The following is an 8,821-nucleotide window of genomic DNA, read 5'->3' as shown; positions in this document are numbered from 1 at the left end:
AAAAGTCTTAAGCATTGAGAGAGGTATGGACATCCACATTCAGAAAATTCAAGAGTTCCCAATTGATTTCATCCCATTAAGACACTCTGTAGGATACATTATAATCAAACTGTCAAAAGTTGAAGACAACAAGATATTTTTAAAGCTACAAGAGAAAACTAACAAGTCACATATAAAGGAGTCCTCACTAAACTATCAGCAGAGGCTGGGTGCAGTAGCTCACGCCTGTAATCCCAGCACTTTGGGAGGCCAACAAGGGTGAATCACTTAAGTTCAGGAGTTTGAGACCAGCCTGGCCAACATGGCAAAACCCTCTCTCTACTAAAAATAAAAAAATCAGTTGGATGTGGTGGTGTGCACCTGTAATTCCAGCTACTCACCTGAACCTAGGAGGCAGAGGTTGCAGTGGGCCAAGATCACACCACTGTACTTCAGCCTGAGTGATGGAGTAATACTCTGTCTCAAAAATAAATAAATAAATAAACAATCAGCAATTTTTTTCAGCAGTTAATCTTTCCAGTCATGGAAGAATGGGATGATATAGTCAAAGTTCTGAAGAAAAAAAATCTGTCAATCAAAAATACTATATCTAGAAAAGCTTTGCTTCAGAAATGAGCAAGAAATAAATACCTTCCCAGACAAGCAAAAACTGAGAGAATTTATCATCCTTTGACCAGCCTTACAAGAAATGATTAAGGGGGTGCTACAATTTGAAACAGAAAGATGATCATGACTATCATGAAAACTTGTGAAAGTACAAAACTATCTAGTGGAGGGAAATTTATAAATCAATCTCAGAACACTCCCATTATCTAATGGTGTTATGTAAATATCTCAGTCTACTAGTATGAAGGTTTAAAGTCAAAATAGTCAACAACAACAACAGCTACAATTAGCGACTAAGAAACACATAATAGATAAAGAAGCAAATTAAGGCAAGAAAAATATAAATTGTGTAGGTGAGGGAAAACATCTATAGTATTTGTATGTGACAAAGTTAAGTTGCTCTCAGTTTAAAGTACTATAATATAACTACATAACTCTTTATTTTAGCATCATGGTAACCACAAGCAAAGAAATTACTTCAGATAAATAAATGATGAAGAAAAAAGAAACAAAACTTAGCATCACAGAAAACCATCAAACCACAGAGGTAAATCACAAGGGAGAAAAAATGTAACAAGGAATCTGCAAAACAACCAGAAAACAACAACAACAATAAAATGGCAATAGTAAGCTCTTACCTATGAATAATAATCTTGAATGTAAATAGACTGAATTATTCAGTTAGAAGATATACAGTGGCTGAATGATTTTTTTTAATGAAGTCAAGAGTCAACTGTGTGCTTACTACAAGAGACTCACCTCCCCATTAAAAACAAACATAAACTGAAAGTAATGGGATGGAAAAAGATATTCTATGAAAGCAAAAGCCAAAAGTGAGCAGAAGTCACCATTTTTATATTAGATAAAATAGACTTTTAGTCAAAAATTGTAAAAAGAGACAAACAAGGTCATTATATAATAAAATAAGAATCAATGCCACCAAATATAATAATTATAAATATACATGCACCCAACTCTAAAACACCCGGATATATAAAGCAAATATTATTAGACCTAAAGGGAGAGATATACTGCAAAACAAAAATAGTAACAGGCTTTAACACCTTAACACCTTTATCTTCAACAAAAGACACATAATCTAGACAAAAATCATCAACAACAACAAAAACAGTGGAGTTAAGCTACACCACAGACCAAACAGACCTAACAGATGTTTACAGAATATTTCATCCAACAGCTGCAGAATACACATTTTTCTCAACTGCACATGAAACATTTTCCAAGATAGAGCACACATTAGGCCACAAAACAAGTTTAATAAATTTTTAAAGATATAAATCACATCAAGTATTTTTTCTCTGATGACAATGGCATAAAACTAGAAATTAACAAGACAAACTGACAATTTTACAAGTACATAGAAATTAAACAACATGCCCCTAAACAACAAATAAATTAGTGAAAAAAAAAATGAAAAAATAAAAATGTTCTTGAGAAAACAAAAATGGAAACACATCATGCCAAAACCAGCAAAAGCTGATGTTAAAGAGGTTTATATTAATAAAAACCTACATCAAAGAAGGATTTCTAATAAAGGATCTCACTCTGTACTTCAAGGAACTAAAAAACAGGAACAAGTTAAACGAAATTGGTACAAGGAAGGAAAGAATAAAGCTTAATGCAAAAACAAACAAAATAGAGATTAAAAAATAATTCAAAAGATCAAGAAAACTAATTTTCATCAAACTATTTCAAAAAATGTAGGAAGGTAGAACACTTCCAAACCCATTTTTACAAAGCCAATGTTACCCTGATTTCAAAACTGGACAAGGACACAACAAAAAAAGGAATCACAGGCCAATATTCCTATTTGAACATAGATACCAAAATTCTCACAAAGGTGCTAGCAAACCAAATTCAAAATCACATTTAAAGGATCATACACTATTATTCAAGTAGGATTCATCCCAGGTTTGGTTTAACGTGCACAAGTCAATACATTTGATATACCACAGAAAGACAAAAACCATATGATCATTTAAATAGATGAAGAAAGAGAATTTAACAAAATTTAACATCCCCTCATGATAAAAACTCTAAACAAATTAGGTGCAGAAGGCATATACCTCAACACAATAAATGCTATACTTGACAAACCCACAGTTAATATCATAACAAACAAGGAAAAGCTTAAAACCTTTTATCTGAGATCAGGAACAAGACAAGAATGCCCATTTTCATCTCTTGTATTTAACGCAGTACTAGAAATTATAGCCAAAGTAATTCAGCAAGAGAAAGAAATAAAAAGACTCCAAATTGGAAAAGAAAAAGTGAAATTGTCCCTTCTTGCAGATGACATAATTTTATATACAGAAAATCCAAAAGACTCCACCAACAAAAAGAAAAAAAAATCCTGTTAGAACTAGTAAGCAAATTCAGTGAAGCTGCAGGACACAGAACTAACATAAAAATCAATAGCATTTACATACACTAATAGTGAACTCTGAAAAAAGACATCACAAAAACATTTCTATTTACAATAGCTGTAAAAAATAAAACATCTAGAAACAAACTTAAGGAGTTAAAAAGATCTATTCTGAAAATTATAAACTTGTTGAAAGAAATTGAAGAGGACCCAAATAATAAAGATATCACCTATTCACAGAAGAATTAATATTGCTAAAGGGTCATGTGACCCAAAGTGATCTACAAATTTATTGCAATCTCTATCAAAGTACCATTGACACTCTTTAGAAAAATAGTAAACAAAGTCCTAAAATTTGTATGGAACAAGGAAAGATCCCAAATAGCCAAAGCAACCATCAGCAAAAAAAAAAAAAAAAAAAAAAAAAAAAAGTGAAAGCATCACACTACCTAACCTCAAAACACACAATGAAAGCTATAGAAACCAACATAGCATATTACTGGCATAAGATCAGACACATACATACACCAATGGAACAGAATAGAGAGCCAAGAAACAAATTCACACACCTACAGCCAGCTGATTTTTGGCAAAGGTGCCAAGAATACACATTTGGTAAGGAATAACTTCCATAAATGGTGATGGGAAATAGGATATACACATGCAGAAGAATGAGACTAGCCCTCTGCCTCTCACCATATACAAAAATCAACTCAAAGTGGATTGAAGACATAACTGTAATAACCTAAAACTACGAAACTACCAGAAGACGGTATAGGAAAAATGCTGGGCAAGGGAAAATAAAGAGAAGGTTGATCAATGTGTACAAAGTCACAATTGGACAGGAGGAATACATTCTGATGTTCTATTGCTGAGTAGAGTTCTATTGCACAGAAGGGTGACTTGGTTAACAGTAAAATATTGTATATTATAAAATAGTTAGAGAGAGAATTTTGAATTTTCTCACCACAAAGACATGATAATTGCGTGAGGTGACAGATACTACCTATCCTGATTGCATCATTACATAGCATAGGTATATATCAAAACATCAAATTGTACCTCATAAATATGTACAATAATAATGTGTTAATTAAATATAAATATACATTTTAAGAAAACCTTATGTGTATGTTGCCTTTTATTGCTGTTAGACACAAATACAGGAGCTTGAAACAACACAAATGTAAAATTTATTATCTTATCATTCTGGAAGCCAGAAGTCCTAAAAACAAAGTGTTAACTCGGCTAATTTTTTCTGGGGCTGTAAGAGAAAATTCGTTTTCTTGCCTTTTCCAGCTTTCAAGTTTTTCCTCATATCACTGCAACCTCTGCTTCTGTTGCCATATATCCTTTTCAGACTTTTATTTTCCTACCTCCACTTTCTTATGATTATTTAGGGCCGACCTGAATTGTTCAAGATAATTTCTCTTATCTCAAGGTCCTTAATTTAATTACATCTGCAAAGTCTTTTGGGGCAATCAGAACATGCACATCTTTGGGATATCAGTATTCTGCTGATCATAATGTGCAAAACTGAACCTCCCTTTTTCCCCTTAAGACTTTTCTCCAAAATTATTCATAATGATTTCTTCATATAATTTCATATAGTAGTTGTTCAACATATAAACTTGATGAGGTCGTCCTTGATTATTTTCTTCACCCTCTTTCCTACAGATTCAGTCTCCAAGTTCTATTGATTCTATATTCTAAATATTTTTCAAACGAATCCATCTTTCTATATCTTCACTGTTGCTTATAAAAATAAGGACGTGATCACTTCTTAACCTTTCAACAGATCTTCCTACAAGTTGTCTCTCATTATCTGTTCTATATATCTAAACATAATTTTATTCATCAGTTAACTGCTCAAAATCTATCAATTCCCTTATGTCTATTTCCCTTAACATAAAACCAAACTATTTCCTTATATTACAAGTTTACTCTGCTTCCTCTTAAACCTTATTCATTGCTACAAAAGGCTTTTTTCCCATTTCCTTAGTGAACTAAATAGTTTCACGAGCTCTCCCAGCTCCAGATCACTGATTGTAAGTTATTCCTCTGCCTGGAGCACTTTGTCCTACCTGAATCTGCACTTCACAGAGATGACTCCTACCTGTCCTACATGCCTCATCTTTGATATCATCTACTCTTAGAAGCCGTCCTCTTTTCTGTGTTCAGACTAGTGGCCACATCATCTTTGTTCCTACTGCACCCAGAACTTTACACATTTAACATTATAAAGCACTTGCAAGTCTGTTATTTATACTTCCCCTCAATATCATATGCTCTGGAAGGGTACGATCCACCTCTGCCAACATCACAGTTTAATTCCTGTGGCTAGCAGAGTGTGGTAAAAGGGCTCAATATGTCTTGTTGAAGAAATGGATTTGCAATAAACTGTAGAACTTCTAAGAGACTAGCTAACTTTAAATGTGAATTTTAATAATATTGATTAACATTCTATAAACCATTTGATGTGGAGCCATTCTCATGAAACAAAATTTTAAATTTTAATTATGCAAAGAGGAAATCCAACTCAATTAATGTTTGTGAAAATCATAGTAGATACAAAACACTGTGTAAGCTAGCCTCAAATGTATAAATTCCCTTAAGTTTCCTGAAAGAGCTAGTATGAAAAATGCCATATATAATAAATAGCAGTGCAATAGACAATGAGGTACATGCTATGAGAAAATTCATAAAAATATACAACAACAGAAAACAGAAAATTATTGTAACATGTTACTGCACTTAGCCACTTAATAATGCCAGATCAGTGGCCGGGCGCGGTGGCTCAAGCCTGTAATCCCAGCACTTTGGGAGGCCGAGACGGGCGGATCACGAGGTCAGGAGATCGAGACCATCCTGGCTAACACGGTGAAACCCCGTCTCTATTAAGAAATACAAAAAACTAGCCGGGCGAGGTGGCGGGCGCCTGTAGTCCCAGCTACTCGGGAGGCTGAGGCCGGAGAATGGCGTAAACCCGGGAGGCGGAGCTTGCAGTGAGCTGAGATCCGGCCACTGCACTCCAGCCTGGGTGACAGAGCGAGACTCCGTCTCAAAAAAAAAAAAAAATTATAATCCCAGATCAGCAAGACAATTAGTCTGGGAATGAAGCCCAGTTTTACCATTAAGAATGTAAATATGAAGACCCCGGAAAAGAAGGCATTGCCCCTGACAACAGAGGTTTATTTCTGAAGACAAGCAGCTAGAAGTGACCATATTTTCCTGATTATGACATGTAGAAAGAGTCAACCCTGCACCTGGTCCTGCATCTAAGGGATAGCTATCAGTTCTTCAACCTTGTTTTCACTATGCCCAGTGATGACATTACTCTGCACTGCAGCCATTCAACTCATTTAAGTAAAGAAATTACCAGTTTCAGTAATAACTGAACCTGTTTAAAATGTTAATGAAGGTGTTGTTGTTTCATGGTAGCAAGAAAAAGACCTTGAGGAAGGAGAGTCTATTATTCATATTTTTTAAACGGTATCTCACTGGTAATTGGTATATATGTGGCAGTTTTAAAACATAATTTTAGAGTTCTTTGACCTATTTCCATCAAGAAATGGGGTCATTATCCCCACACCTTGAATATAGACAGACTAGTGCCTGATTTAACCAATAAGATATGGCAGAAGTGATACTATGTACATGCTGAGGCTAAGCCATAAAGGATAATCAGCTACCTGTTAGTTCTCTTGGAAAACTCGGCCTCTTAACTTTCATTCTTTGGATGCTCCCTCTCATAACTCTACAGCCATTTGTCAAGAAATTTAAATACAATGAGTGTCCAAGCTGAGACCAGACATTTGATTAAAGAAGTCTCCAGAATGCTCAGACATTTGAATCTCCCCAGATGAGGCTCCAGTAATTGTGGTAAAGACATTTATGCCCTGACCAAATTCCTGACTCAAAAATCCATGAGTATAATAGATACTGTTTTGTATTGCTGAATTTGAGGTGGTTTAGTACACAGTAACAGACAACCAGGAAAAAAAGGTAGACACTTGACAAGTATTTGAGGAAGAAAGTTAGAAACAATGGAAAGGATGAAAAGAAGGACAAAGAGAGGGAGGGAGGAGAGAGAGAAAGAAGGGAAGAGAGATAAAACATGAGAAAGAGCAAGAGACACAAATTCAGAGGCAGAGAGGATAGAGTGACAGAAACAGAGACAAATACGGGAGGAAGGAAGGAAGGAAGACAGGGAGGGAGGGAGGGAGGAAGGGAAGGAAGGAAGGAAGGAAGGAAGGAAGGAAGGAAGGAAGGAAGGAAGGAAGGAAGGAAGGAAGGAAGGCAGGCAGGCAGGAAGGAAGGAAGGCAGGCAGGCAGGCAGGAAGAAAGGAAGGAAGGAAGGAAGAGAAAGAAAGAAAGAAAGAAAGAAAGAAAGAAAGAAAGAAAGAAAGAAAGAAAGAAAGAAAGAAAGAAAGAAAGAAAGAAAGAAAGAAAGAGAAAAAGAAGAGATGAAGGAAGGAATGAGGAAAGAAGGGAAGGAAATAAAGTAAGTTGGAAAAGCAGGAAGGGGAAGAGTGAATAGTGGATATGACTTGAATAGTGGGTAATTCTTAGAGAGAGAGAGTTGTAAGAGAAAAGGCATCCAGATAAGTCATTAACTGTCAGCTAAAAAAACAAAAGCCACTTTCCATGTATCAAATGTGAAATGTTTAATATAGGAAACACAGGCTTATGCAGCCAATGGAAGACCTGGAATCAAAGAATAAAGAAGCCACTGGGATTAGATGGAGATGGGGAGAATTCTCACAAGTATGCCATTCACACGCTTGGCTACAACTGTGCTTGAAGAAAAATAACTTTGCTTTCTCTTAAGCCTTCCAGATCTTGTATTTGTACTTCTTCTTGGCAAACTCTAAATTAGATACATGCAGGGAAGAGAATTCTGGGCTATATATTTGGTGGTTTCACTTCTGCATTAAGGCGGAAATGATGTCAGTGACACTGAGCTGACATTGGGCAACCCAGGATGCCAGACAAGTGCTAGTAACCAATACCTACATATGGAGAGACAGAGAACATAGTCAAAAGCACATCTCTTCCGAAACTGGATTCTTTGGTGGAAGATAAGAATGGAAAAATAAGCTGGAGTGAGGTGTGTACTTATTTTCTGTAGAAACTGGGAGAAGAAAAACAAATAGCAGAGGAAAAAATAGCTGAAAGATTAACTGTGGAATAACAACTAGTAAATAAGATTTGATGATTGCTCGTGTTGGATCTGGAGCTGTAATTAAAAGTCAAGGGTAGTCCAATATGACCCAGCCATCCCATTACTGGGTATATACCCAAAGGATTATAAATCATGCTGCTATAAAGACACATGCACATGTATGTTTATTGCGGCACTATTCACAATAGCAAAGACTTGGAATCAACCCAAATGTCCATCAGTGACAGACTGCATTAAGAAAATGTGGCACATATACACCATGGAATACTACACAGCCATAAAAAAGGATGAGTTTGTGTCCTTTGTAGGGACATGGATGCAGCTGGAAACCATCATTCTCAGCAAACTATCGCAAGAACAGAAAAACAAACACCTCATGTTCTCACTCATAGGTGGGAACTGAACAATGAGATCACTTGGACTCGGGAAGGGGAACATCACACACCGGGGCCTATCATGGGGAGGGGGGAGGGGGGAGGGATTGCATTGGGAGTTATACCTGATGTAAATGACGAGTTGATGGGTGCTGAGGAGTTGATGGGTGCAGCACACCAACATGGCACAAGTATACATATGTAACAAACGTGCACGTTATGCACATGTACCCTAGAACTTAAAGTATAATAATAATAATAATAATAATA

Source organism: Macaca nemestrina, chromosome 1, assembly GCF_043159975.1.
Source record: "Macaca nemestrina isolate mMacNem1 chromosome 1, mMacNem.hap1, whole genome shotgun sequence".
Lineage (NCBI taxonomy): Eukaryota > Metazoa > Chordata > Mammalia > Primates > Cercopithecidae > Macaca > Macaca nemestrina.
Note: the sequence above shows the minus strand (reverse complement) of the source record.